We start from the raw sequence: 14,817 nt of genomic DNA on the forward strand, positions 1-14,817 counted from the left end.
AAATATAAGAGACCTGTGGAATATCAGAGTGGATATCTCTCAGTGAGGCAATAAAAAGAAAAAGTACCTAAGACTCAGATTTCAGGTCTGTACAAGAGACATGCATGTGAGTGTAACCAGGTTATAGATAGTGTTAAAAGCCAAGTAAAATAAGGTTAACTATGGAGGAGGTATAAGTCTAAGCCCTGAGGAGATCTAGAAGTGTGTCTAGTGATGTAGGGGGAAAAATAAAAGACTCGAGTTTCACAGAAACTATGTTTTTCAGGAAAGAAAAAGTAGGTAAATGTGTCAAAGCTTCTGTAAATTCTAGTTAAAAGAAAGTATATCTGGGATTTGACAACATGGAATTTGCTAGCTATAAATAACAGAATATCAATTCTACCTGGTAAGTTACTTAAATAGTAAAGGAATTTATTCTCCCACATAACCAGAAGAGCTGCCCTAAGATTGTTTAAGACAATGGCACAATGAAGTAGATGTGCTGTTTGACTTATGATGGTATTACATCCTAATAAGCTTGTAAGTCAAATAAATGTATTTAATACATTATAGCTTGGCTTATACTAACCTACCTTAAATGCACTCAGAGCACTTATATTAGCCTACAGTTGGGCAATTGTCTTGAATATTATCTCAAGAGTAATTTCCTTCCTCTTCTTCTTTCACCAGAAGCAGGAGACACAGATGGGTGTTTTGTAGACATGATGAAATGCAAAAACACAAAACACAGCATACACAATATGCTGGCAGTACAGTAAACTGCAGAGTACCGGTTGTTTACCCTCGTAATTGGGTGGTTGACAGGGAACTGCAATTGGCTGTCTCTCCCTAGCATCACAAGAGAGTAGCCTACAGCGTATCTCTACTGGGAAAATATCAAAATTCGAAGTATAGGTCTGCTGAAAGCTTATTGCTTTCATGCCATTGTGAAGTGGAAAAATCACAAGTTGAACCATTGTAAGTCAGGAACTGTCTGTCATCAACTTTCCTATGTATAATTCTTACCACATTGGCTTTGTCTTAGGCCTGTGGTCGGCAAACTGCGGCTCGAGAGCCACATGCGGCTCTTTGGCCCCTTGAGTGTGGCTCTTCCACAAAATACCACGGCCTGGGCGAGTCTATTTTGAAGAAGTGGCGTTAGAAGAAGTTTAAGTTTAAAACATTTGGCTCTCAAAAGAAATTTCAATCGTTGTACTGTTGATATTTGGCTCTGTTGACTAATGAGTTTGCCGACCACTGTCTCAGGCCATTAGCACTTGCAGATGACGTACCCAGACACAGTAGTGCCAAAGGAGAAAGACAGTCTCTGTTTCTGTGAGAAGACCTTTCCCAGGACCCCTCAGCAGTCTTAACACTCACATTGCAGTGATCAGAATTACATCACATTTTGCTAGATTTGCCCAGGTGAATTTTCAAGGCTAATGTAATTACTAAAACTGGTTTATGAAATTTAGGACTCACTTCCTGGGGCTGAGGGATGTTCTAGACTTCCCAAAAATGTCAGGGTCATAGTTCTGTAAGGAAGGGTAAATGGGGAGATAACCAACTGTCTTCTACACTGGAATACAAATAGTAAACCAACAATACATTATAGCTTGCCTTACAATTTAACATGCCCTGGAATTTTCATCCCATTTGATTATTCTCAGAAGGAAATAGGGTCATATTTTTCAAATATCCAATATGTCTTTGAGTGATAAAATGAAGTGGATAAAGTTCATCTTCAGCATGCACACTTATCCTTTCTGTTACCTCTAGTTCTCCTGTCATCACTGTTTTTGCTTTGTAATCTTACATAATTGACATTCTGTTTTATGTTCTGTATCTGAATTTACAAGGCCAGGATTCTCATTCTGTATGTAGGGAAGTATTGAAGCACTGTAAGGTATCAATTGCTTATTAGGCTTAATAAAGTACCATTCTCAGATAATGTTTGAAATTTAAGCGCTGTATTTAATATTAACAGGACAAAAGAAGGTGGTGGTGATGGAAAAGGAGGAGGAGGAGGAGGAGAAAGAGGAAGAGGAGCAGAAGAAGGAAGCATAGGAGGAGAAAGAGGAGCAGGAGGAGGGGGAGGAAGAGAATTATGATGGAAATTTTAGGCCTTAAAACAAATTGATGATGAAGATATTTTGAGTAGAGGACTTCTGATCTGCAAATAATTTACACAGGCCCTTATTTTGCTTCAAGCCAAGGCTTTTATATGTAGTCAAGTTTATTCTTAGCCCACAACAAATAAATGCTTCACAAGTATAAATTCAGCTAGTTCTCATAAGGTTTAAGTGATTTTTAAGGATTTTAAACAATGTATTAAATACCTAGGTTGGTATTCTTCCTTTGGTCGTTGTTCTATTATATAACTAAATAATACATACACACATAATAACCATTTTTTATGCTTCCACTCATTTGTACTTTCAACACAATCAACATATGCTGAGTTCTTTGTCTAGTGGGCACACTTCTATTCAATTAAATGGGAAACCAAGCACAGCATTCTTTGCTAGCTCTCACCTAAGAGGGTACTCCAGTTTCCATTCACACTAGCAGCTGACAGGCGTGAAAAATGTACATTCTAATTGTACCGTTGCTCTTTGTCACAGACATTGATTGTAAATTGTATTTTTAGCTTTAATCTGTTGAACAAAGTTTCTGCCTTCTAATAGAAAGAGAAATGCTTTTTTACAACACTTTCTGAGCACATTCAATCTATGTATTTTGAATTAATAGATCTGTCTTAGTCTTCTCATCACAGACTCTGCCTAGTACAGGTTAATCTCAGCCCATCTGGATTGATCACATTCTTATCTCCAAAGTTACCTGGAGCATGATGGTGATGCTTGACCAATGTTATAAAAAAATTAACTAGAGCTAAATAATGTTTCATAACCATGGATGGTTCGTGAGTTGTTTCATGGTAGGACATACCAACCTATCAGCATCATTTGATAAAAATAATTGGATTTATGGCTCCTAGATAACTCCAAATAGGGCTTGGTCACCAAAGAAACCAACCATCTAATTAGAGGGTAGTAACTTTTAGCCCAACCTGTGACTTCTGGGGAGGGGAGAGGAGCTGGAGATTGGGTTATAAAATCTCTTAAACGGTAAGATTAGAAGAGCTTCCAGGTGGTGAACACATCAACATGCTGGGAGGCTTGCACGGCTGGAGAGGACATGGAGGCTCTGCAGAACCCCTGCCCCATCCCTCACACTGTGCATCTTTTCCCTTTGGCTGTATCTGAGTTGTGTCTTTTGTAGTAAACCTGTAATCATAAGTATAGCAATTTCCCAAGTTGTTCTAGCAAATTATTAAATCCCAATGGAGGGTGCCATGGGAACCTACAGATGTGTAGTCAGCCAGGCAGAAGTGCTGGTAGCTTGGGTACCCCTTTTGCAGCTGGTGTCTCAGAGCAGTCTTGTGGGACTGTGCCCTCACGCTGTGGGGTCTGTGCTAACTCTGGGTAGTGTCAGAATTGGATTGAATTGTTGAACAACTAGTTGACATTGTAGACTTAGAGAAAAGGTTGTTGGTGTTGGGAAGCACAGCATAGATGGTCACATAAGCTAAAGTATGCCTAGAATAAACCTATGCCATCAGCTCACTGATAAGAGACCCTCCTCCCCCGTGAGGAACAGATTTGGGACATCCTGATAACCAAGATTCTTTGCATACCTACAAGTGGTGCCTATATACTGGAGGAGACAATACATGCCTTATAGGGCCAGATGTGAGAGGACAGGGAGGCCATATCTGCGACCTTGCTTTCCTTTCCATGAATACCTGCTTCTCTTGTTGTTCTACTGCTTTTTTGTGCTTGTAATACAGGTCTTTTCTGAGTATAGACCGTTTTAGTCCAGTGAATCTTTTCAGCAGTTGAACACTTAAAATGATTAATGCATAATTAATAAAGATTCTTCCATCAATCTTCACTACTATTCTCAGTCATTTTAGCAGACGAGTAGATGAAGAGAGAATTCTAGTATTTAAAGTCCATCCTGCTAGGGAAATATTGACACAAATAGCTGCTATGTATTAAAGGGGAATAAAAAATTTAGCATAAAGACTATGGCATCTCAGCATACTGAGAATTTGTTCAGCTGGTCATTGTATTTATTAAGCTTTCTAAAAACTGTATTTTTAGCAGGGACCCAGAGAGGGTGGTCACCATTAGTTACTTTAAATCAGTCTATTTCATATGCTATCCAAATCACAAAGAAAAATTTTCTAGTCCCATAAATTCTGCATGGAGTTAGATAATGCATTTATCACAGTCATTCATCTCCCTTACAAGTGTAAATGTTACATCTGATTTATTATTTCAGAATTTTTATGAACAGATATAATTTTACCATAATGATGCTATCCTATTATGGGTAGATTTTTAAAAAATAAATGCAAACAACATCTAGTGAAATGACTTGTGAAAGGAAGTGTTAACATCTTAGAATTTTAAAATATAACAGCTAATTAAGCACAAATGTCATTTCATGATATTTAAAAGTAGTAATAAAGTGAATAAATGCTTTATTTGCTAATAATAAAATATGTTGAATATAAGCAGTATTATATAATCAGTAATTAACTTCCAAGTGCCTATTTTAAAGAATTAATAAAATTCCTTTAATGCAGCCGATGAAGAATTAAAGGGCTGTTTTAAACACTGCCTGTCAACACAACCGCCTCACTCAAATCTCAGTGTCTATCGACCAGGCAGTCTGTGCATGGCAGATAAACCCAAGCAATCACTTTGCAATAAGCAGTTTTATATTTTCAGACATTCTGTGGGAATCTTCTGCTTTTGACAGACAGCTTTTCTCCCCCATAATCACCCACACATGGTGAGGAATGAAGCAGCAGCACTGAGTTCTTATTGCAAACTGGAATAAGGAGCTCCAAATAAAGCACGGGATTATGAGAAGGAAAAGAAAAAAAAGGTCATCTGGCTATTTGCCTATTATTAGATTTCTTCTCACAGTGCTACTCTTTATCTAATGTCAGTTTTCCAAAAAGATTTATTTGGATATATATTTTTTTCTGCATTATACATTCCCTAGGAAATAGGGTTTCATATTTTCTTTGTGGAAGTCTACACTTCCTATATGTTTTCTGTGTAAGTTAGCAATGGAAACTTCTAAAATTATTTTAGTCTCTAAAAAAATGATACAACAGTAGCAGATTGGATAATGAACAAATATAAAAATACCTGTTTATACCAGAGGATGCAGTGACCATAGGGTATTAAAATGATGTAGTTTAAGTCAACCAGCTGGTCAGCAGCAAAGGGCAGTGCTCTAAAATAGGATATACTGTTTCCTTTACCTCTGAACTTGGATGGCTTGAGTTAGAAAGGTGATTCTTTTACCCCTTAGCCAGATGAATGCAGACTAGCAAGTGGATGTGCAGAGCATTTATGAAGTGGGGAAAACAGTCACCTTGCTTCTGTGTCTCTCCTAAGCTTACTGTGTGGATGTAAGCATCCCATGAAGACTCTTCATAAAGCCATTCCTCATGCTCCTGGCATTGTTTTCCTCTGATCTATGGAAGACCTTTCTTCTGTTTAAAATAAAGCTTTTTATATAGTTGCCTTAATTCAGTAACAGAATTGCATTTTAAGCTTTTTGAGAGTTGAAACTATGCATTGCTAATGTATCTCCAACAATAACAAGCAGAATACCTCCTATCCAAATATGATGATAAAAAATACCTTATGTATCACCTTAGGCATGCATTCACATCCACTCACCAATTTATTAGAAGGCAATCAACACACACACATGCATACACACATCTGTATACCTGAGATAAGAATTTTGATCTGGACTTCCTTATTTTAAAACATTAGGAAAATTGAAAGCTGAATTTTTTCTCTATCTTCAAGCATACATGAGCAGAGGCAAGCTTTAAGATACATTTTACCAAGAGTGATTATGATGTCTGTAGTGACTTAAATGTACTTTTCTTGCTTAAAAAGAGTAATAATAATAATAGTAAATGTTCCTGTGTGTTTTCTTCCTCTGTGTTTTAAGGTTTGGGGAAGGGTCAATGGGATGCTTTTAGTGAAAGGACTCTAAACATTTTTCAGGTGGAAGACACATAAAAGGTAATGGCCTTGGAAGAAAGTGCCCTTGACAGACAGCCAGGAGCCCAATATACATACTGGGGTCAGGCTCATTACCTCAGGTATATTCATTAATCTTCCTGTGCCACCCTTTCCTTGTCTGAAAAATGATTAAAAAAACCCAAAATGTTTGATGCTAGACATGGGATGACTGAAGGGAGCAAGACGTGTGAGAGTGAGATTTCAGTCCTGTTTTAAATGGAGTGAATTCTTGTATTGTTTCTTAGGGAAGATTTAAAAAACAAGAATGTTTTGCATTGAGAGAATAGGTTGACTACTGGGTATGGCTGTATCCAGGACTATTTACTACATTAAGTAAAAAAATAAAAAATTATACATATATACTAACATATATTATGAGGTTCAATATATATATATATTATGAGGTTTTATATATATATATAAAATGAGGATATATATATATATATATATATATATATATATATATATATTATGAGGTTCATTTTTCTAAAAGCCTACCACTGTGCCAAAAGATCTATATTACATGCCAGCTCAGAACAGAAACCCCCAAACTCTCCCCAATAATCCTCAGACTGTCCATCTCTAGAGAGCTAGAGTCCATTGATTACCATGATGTTTATAAGAGACACACTTAAATATCCAAGATTGTTAAAAGTAGAAAGAAGTGTTACTGAATTCAAGGGGTTTGCCGCTTGGGGCTCTATTCAAGAATGAGACATGGTTGTCACAGGCAGTTTTATTTAATTGCAGCAAGTAAAGGAGAGAGGGGGTTCATATCCAAACCTCTGTCTCCCTGAAGGAGACGGAGACATAATTGCTTATGTGTACTGTTTGCTCAATTTCACATTGATTCCTTCTTTGCAGTTGGCTGCCCTTTCCTGGTTGAGTTCCTGTAAAGCTCATCCTGTTTATAGCTGGTCTGCAAATACTATGCTACATTTTAACATTTAGCAAGAATAGCATTTAATGATAACATTAGAAATGCCCAGACCTTGAGACCCTGTCCTATCAAACAAAAGGATGGAAAACAGTATTACAAGCACATGCTAATGATAGAGTTCAGGACAAAATATTTTTCCAGTAGTAATGAGGGGCATTTCATAATGACCAAAGAGTCAGTTCATCAGAAAGATATATCATAAATGGTATTCACTTAAAAGCTGAACTTCAAAATATATGAGGCAAAAAATGACAAAACTGGAAAAAGAGATACATTCATGATTATGGTTGGTGATATCAACAATCTTCTCTCAGACATTGAGAAGTAGTCAGAAAAGCTGTAAGGATATAAAAGACTAACAATAGTGTTAATGGACTTGACCTCACTGACATTTATAGAACAGACCATCCAGTAACTACAGAAAATGTACTTTTCAAGTGCACATGATGCAGTCACCAAGACCGTAGTTTCTTTGTAGTTTAGATGATCCCCAATTCTACCCTTGAGTTCAGTGATTTGTTAAAAAGTTTCACAGAAGTCAGAAAAGCCATTATACTAAAAATTACAGTTTATTACTTATATAATACAATACCCATAGTTCTTCAAGGAAATCAACAGAGCCCTCCAAACAAGTGTAGTATACAGTTCACTAATGAAGTTGCCAATTCCTGAAACTATTCTTAGACTTTACCTTCTACAGGCAGTGAGTGAGTAGTTTCTCAGTTTTACCTAAGCCTATGGCTAACTTAAGTAGATCACCTGACATTATTAAAGATGAAACTGTCATTGCGGAGCAACTGAGAAGAACAAAACAGTTTTAAAGTGGTTTGGCTAATAAATGTTCTAGGCTAAATCATGCATCTGTGAACTGTTTCCAGGCCACCCTACTTGTGCAACCATCTAACTATGACTGTAAACATCCTTATTAATCCTGAATGCTTCTTACAAATTCAACACACTTTTCTCTAAGATCCATCCACCTCTCCTGGATGTTCTTGCCTGATAGGCTGAAGGTAAAAACCGAGTAATAATAGGAAAGAATAAGGACTTGGGAAAAACAAATAATTTTAAGTAACTACAATTTTCTTTAGATTAACTGTCCTCTATTGGCATGCTTTCTTTTTAGTTTAGGAAACCTGAGTGGTTTGTATTCTCTGGAGGTTTAAATTGTACCAAGCTTTAATTTAAATATTATAAGGCCTTGAGATGTATCTCCTGTATCAGAGAACATGACATCCACAATTCCTAGTCAAACATATGCCTTAGTGTTCAGTTTTGCAGTTTCAAAAAAGGCTGGCCTCTCATTGAAAATTTGTAGAATTGAACTGAAAATACATTAAAATATAAGCTATACAATTAAAATATTTTATTGTTTTAAACAGGAAGTTTAATATTTTTTTATAATAGAGAAAATAAAGATAATGTTGATCTCAAATGGTACAATGAGGGACTTTCTAATTTTCTTCCAATAAACACCCATATCCTCTAAAATATCCAACTTCGTCTTAAATATTGATAACAAAACAAACAAAATAGTTTAAAACTGGAAAATACAATTTTTAAAAATAAAATGATTTAAAAGATTCATAGGTTACATTCCATTGGAGTTTTAATTTCTAGGACTTTACAAATTCTTGCAATTATCTACATCCTTCAAAAATTTTTGATTTCCTATTTTCTCCAAACTGTAGCAGTGGATTCTGACTGAATTATATCCTGATATAAGTTAATTCTCCTGTCAGATATTATTTTGGAACTCGTTGTTTTGAAAAGTTAATACCAGTAATCCAATCTTGACAAGCCCTACAGCTGGTGCTTTGTATAGAAGAGTCGTGGTGATACATGGTTTAAAACAAAAACAGATCTTTCCATAATTTTCTCTTCTTACCCATTCTCTTATTGCCCATGCCTTCTTTTTTCTATGTTTAGCACAACCCTTTACAACAGATTAACTTCTGTTTTTAAGAACACACCCACATTTTCTTTCCATTTTCTATACTAAGCATCTTCCCCAGCCTGGCCTTAACTTCCTGTAATTGGCGGGACTGTATTGCTTGGTGCTATTGCTGTGTTAATTTTGTGTGAATGAATATTTGGACCATGTTGTGATTATGTTCTGTTTCATACTTGTGGAAAATGCACTCACAGTAATTGCTTCTGTGACAAGTATAGGCAACAACCAAGACATTTCCCAGAAACAAGATGTCAGTTCAAAGAAGTTCATATTACATTTTGAAAAATATTTCTTGTATGCAAGTACCAGAAAATGAATTTTACATATATAAATGGAGGGAAATGTTTGTAAATGCCAGTTTTATTTATATTTTTGAGGATCTGTGGATTTTCTTTATATCTGTTAAAGTTATACTTTTTTTTTGAAACATTCGTAATTTATACTTTGTTTTACTGACCTTTTTTCAATTAAATTGCTGTGCCCACAGAATTTAGCATTAAAGTATTATACTGCTTTGTTCTTAAAATATGCTTTATAAACTCAAGTTCCATCTTACATTTTTATGATCCACAAAAATACTAAAAATAACTTACCTCCTTGCCATTCCTCTATAGCATAGTTGTGTGTTTTTTTTTTTTAATATTTTATTGATTTTTTACAGAGAGGAAGAGAGAGGGATAGAGAGTTAGAAACATCGATGAGAGAGAAACATCGATCAGCTGCCTCCTGCACACCTCCTTCTGGGGATGTGCCTGCAACCAAGGTACATGCCCTTGACCGGAATCGAACCTGGGACCATTCAGTCCGCAGGCCGACACTCTATCCACTGAGCCAAACCGGTTAGGGCTATAGCATAGTTTTTAATATTCATTTTGGTTTAAAAATTTCCAGTTTTGAATGAGAGGGACCATCTTAGACAAAGAAATATATAGAATAACTCATTTTCCTACTTGTTGTAAAACACAGATTGCATAAAATATAACTGATTAAGTTATTTTCCAAACAGGTGTGATTTGCATAGAGACATAATCTTAAATGGTAATCAGAAATTACATATAAACATCAACAAAATAAGTAGATTTTCCATGCCACAGTTTATTTTTTCACTATAATGGCTAACTAATCATGTTATGTTCCATCCCTATCAAACTCATTCTGTGGTGAATAATATTTACTGAAGTTTCATTTCATACACTAGTTCTGACTTAAAATACTTCCTTTGCTTGAGTAAAGTATGATGAGTATAGCAATTCTTAACTCACTCTCCTCCTAAAACCAACCAAAATCACCAGTAACAAAAGGTACAAGATATTTAAGAACAAAAGCAAAAACTCCTCTATGAAAACACAGCCTCAAAGCAGAGTGCCTTATGAAGAAACTGTCAATTGCAATGATCTTTGGACAACGTAAGGGAGACTATTTGACAACAGTCCACACCATAGAGAATTTTGGTCATGAACAAGTAAAGAACTCTCCAGACAGACACAGAGAAAAAACAATCTGGAGGGGAAAAGCAAAGCACTGCAATGATAGGCCTGAGAGGACAGACACGGGGAAAGCCACTGCAAAGTTAATAGGAAACACTGTTTTCCCCAAAGGCAAGTTGTGTTGCAGGTTGATAATAAAGCAGTCATAAGTCAAAGTTATGACACTTCGAGTCATGGCTGCTTTATTACCAACAATGGCCCCAGACCCACATTTCTGTGCCATCTGTTACTGAGGACACCCAATTGCTAAGCTACCCTCAACACATGATAGTACTCAATCCCTAGTTCATCCCTACTTCTAATCTCATTTTAGAAATAGCAACCAATCCAAAACTGATCCCTACTTCTCTTAGACCAGTGATGGGCAACCTTTTGAGCTTGGTGTGTCAAACTTCGCCAAAAAAACTGAGCATAACTCGGGTAGTGTGTCACTTTGAGGAAAAAACTAACTCCAAGACTCTAGTCGCAAATGTTTCATCCTCAGGAGCAGCAAATGTTTCATCCTTGGCATGCGGCCGCGTGTCATCAGAAATGTCATAGGTTCACCATCACTGTCTTAGACTCTCCCCCAAACTATTTAGAATGTACCCAAGCCATACAAAAGGGGCTTCCCTTTTCCCTTTTGTGAAGCATTTTTCATTGGTTCCTCTAGAGTAGTGCCCTTTGCTGCACTGAGCCATACAGAATAAAAAATGATACTGGCTAATCCTATATAATAAAAGGCTAATATGCAAATTGACCAAATGGTGAAATAACCGGTCACTATGACACACACTGACCACTAGGGGACATACCCTCAATGCAGGAGTTGTCCCCTGGTAGTCAGTGTACTCCCACAGGGGGAACACCACTCAGCCAGAAGCTGGGCTCATGGCTGGCGAGTGCAGCGGTGGTGGCGGGAGCCTCTCCCACCTCCACAGCAGCACTAAGGGACCCATCAGGGGATGTCTGCCTGCCAGCTTAGGCCCGCTCCCCTAAGCTGGCAGTTGGACATCACCCGAGGGGTCCCAGACTGTGAGAGGGCACAGGCTGGGCTGAGGGGGAACTTCCCCTCCAGTGCACAAATGTCGTGCACCAGGCCTCTAGTTAATATATAATGTGAATCCTGGGAGAAAAGCTGATCTGGTTATTCTTTCTTGTTACATGAAAGGGATATTAATAAAGTCCAGTCAGAGGGTGGAGAGGAAAATATGTCTTTAGCAAAGAAAAAGACTCAATAATTATAAGATACACATATCCTTACTGGGAGTGAAAAAAAATGGAAATATTTGATTGTACAATAACTCAAATATCTTAGTGAGATGGCTGGAATGCTGGGGTCACTTTGGATTCAGGGCTAGTTTGGTCTCTGTTATGGATTGAATTGTGTCCCCCAAAATATATGGTGAAGTCTTAACTCTGGTACCAGGAAATGCGACCACATTTGTAAATAGGGGTATTTGTAGATGTAGTAAGGTGAACATGGGGTTAACCCAATATGACTGGCATCTTAATAAGTAGAGGGAAATCAGATGTGGGAACATACAGGGAGAATGCCATGTGATAACAAGCAGAGACTGTAGTGAAATAGCTGCAAGCAAGGGAACAGCAAGGACTGCAGCCACCGCCAGAAGCTAGGAAGAGGCAAGGAAGAATTCTGTTTCAGGGTCCTGGCTCTGTTGACACTATGATATGCCACTGGTTACCCCCACAGCTGCCAGAGAATTAATTTCTGTTGTTTTAAGCCACCCAGTATGTGATACTTTCCTATGACGACCCTGTGAAACTAATAAAGATTAGGTACTGACAAATGTAGTGCTGCTGTCAGAAATAACTAAACATGTGGAAGTGGCTTTGAATTAGGTAATAGGTAGAGGTGGGAAGACCTTTGAGGTAATTGATAGTACAAACCTAGATTTCCCTGAAGAGACATTTGGTAGATATATATCTGATAAGGAGTTAATATTCAAAATAGATAAAGAACTTATACATTTCAATAGCAGAACAATAGGAAATCTTGCCTTTGAAACAACATGGATGGACTTTAAGGGCATTATGCTAAGTATAATAAGTCAGAGGAAAAAAGACAAATATCATATGATCTCATTTATATGTGGAATCTTTAAAAAAATATCACTGATAAAAAAAATGAAAATCATAAAGAGAATAGTTTGGTGTTTGCCAGAGTTGGGGAGTGAGGATTTGGAAAATTTGGTGAAGGGGTCCAAAGATACAAACTTCAAGTTATAAAATAAATATGCCATGAGGATATAATGTACAGCATGGTGACTACAGTTAATAATATTGTATTGTATATTTAAGAGTTGTTTCAACAGTAAATCTTGAAAATTCTCATCACAAGAGAAAAAATTTCTAACTTATTATGGTGATCATATCACAATATGTACAAATATAGAATTATGTTGTACATGTGCAACTAATATAGTTTTATGTCAGTTATATCTCAATAATAATAATAATAATAAAAACCCAGAAGTATAAGGAAAGTTGCTCAACACAATGAAAGCCATATATGAAGAGCCCAATAGTTAGCTACCATACTCAGTTGTAAAATACTAACTGAAAGCTCGAAGATCAGAAACAAGGCAAGGACACAGGGCCAGTTCTAATAGCAGTCTAAATCTTTGCCCCATAAGCCGGCTTCTCCTTAAATTCCTAGTCGCACCTACAGGCCTGCTTCTAACACAAGGTTTCTCAAGGTATGTTTTCATGATCAGCATTAGTTTCACCTGAGAACTTGTCAGGAATGAAATCCTCGTGCTCCACCCCAGGTCAACTGAATCAAAAGCACTAGGCCTGGGTGTCATAAATCGTGTGTAACAAGCTCTTCAGCTGAGCTGACTTCACACTGAAGGGTAAGAGCAACAGCTCCATCACGGGCAAACAATGCAGAGTACCAATGGAGGACGGCCGGGAGGAACTAAGGAGTAAGAGCACGCAAGGTTACTATTTCCACTAGGATTTCTTTTCATAGATGAGGGAAAGGGGAAAGAAGTGGGAAAAGGAGTAATGAGGTACTGGATCCAATCATTCAGTCCATCCCACTCGCACTAGAATGTCAGATTCACGAGTGCAAAAACCGAGGATCTCTTGTTAACTCCGTTATCCACAAAGCTCGGTGGATAATGTCTGGCACAAAGTAAGCGCTTAAAATAATTTGTAAAATGAATAAATGAAGGCAAATGTTATTGTAAATAAGACGGGTTATTCACATATTTTAAATACAAGCATTTTTTCTTTTTCTTTTGTGAAAACCATCCAGGCCTCTTGCTGTTCAGCAGTGGGAAGAACATAAGGAATACTGGGGGAAGCAGTGGGAGAAGAGGAACCCAGAAGGAGCTGATCCAGGTATGTCAATTTCTTCTCTGAAGTTCATCAGCCATACATCACTTCGTCATCCGCGTAAGAAATTATAAGGTATGGAAGACACTAAGATTTCTATTTTAATGTGATTTCTAAAACAATCTTGCAATAAATGTTCTTAATTGTTTGATTTAAACATCTTGAAGAGCTATTTGAAGTTAAATTGTGTCAAAATTTTAGACAAAGCCAAAGTAAAGCCAGTGAATCACAGAAGTAATAATCAGTAGAGGTTTGATTGTGCACACACCAAAACAATAGTTTGGGAGTCGGGAGCACGCAAACCAAACAGGGAATGAGACTCAGGTGTATATTGTTGTAAAGCAGCTTATGTAGTGAGAAGGCAGTGACTGCTTACTATTTACTGTGATTGTTTATAACATTGGTTAGAATTTTCTTTAACATAGGAAGATGGTCAGTGGTTACCTCATATCAACCTTGGGGAACAGACTTAAGTTTTTTTTTTATGATTTCTAGAGGCATTCATGCGAACTGACCCAGGTCTAATTAGTCTTGCAAGGTAAGCATATGAAGCTTTAGATAACTGTTTATTTTCTGCTCAGGGAATTTTCACAGCTGATCTCCATTTACTTTTTATTTTAGTAATTGATATGCAATAATATTTATATAAAGTGTATAATTTAAGTTTTATCATTTAAGTTTTATGCACATGTGAAATTATAACTACAATGAAGTTAATGAAATATCACACCCCAAAAGTTTCCTTGTGCCCCTTTGTAACCACTCCCTCTAATCTATCTCTCTAACTTCCCCATCCCTGGACAGCTATCGATGTGTTTCTATAGATTAGTTAGAATTTCTAGAATTTTATGTAAATGGATTTTGGTTTGGTGTTTACTTTTTCTCATAATAATTTTGAGATCCATCTATGTTGTTTTGTGCACAATGATCAATACCTTTTTATTGGGAAGTAGTATTTCATTGTATGGATATATCAAAATCTATTTATTT

General features: G+C 36.8%; 1 long non-coding RNA gene across 1 annotated transcript in view; it reads left to right on the forward strand.

Annotated features, from left to right (window-relative positions):
• LOC129148836 (uncharacterized) overlaps positions 1-13,813 on the forward strand; it is a 140,825-nt gene extending 127,012 nt beyond the window's left edge. The window contains exon 3 of the long non-coding RNA XR_008555808.1: positions 13,748-13,813. This is a non-coding gene — a long non-coding RNA (uncharacterized LOC129148836). The remainder of the gene's footprint in view (positions 1-13,747) is intronic.
• The last annotated feature ends 1,004 nt before the right edge of the window (positions 13,814-14,817 follow it).

Source organism: Eptesicus fuscus, chromosome 4, assembly GCF_027574615.1.
Source record: "Eptesicus fuscus isolate TK198812 chromosome 4, DD_ASM_mEF_20220401, whole genome shotgun sequence".
Lineage (NCBI taxonomy): Eukaryota > Metazoa > Chordata > Mammalia > Chiroptera > Vespertilionidae > Eptesicus > Eptesicus fuscus.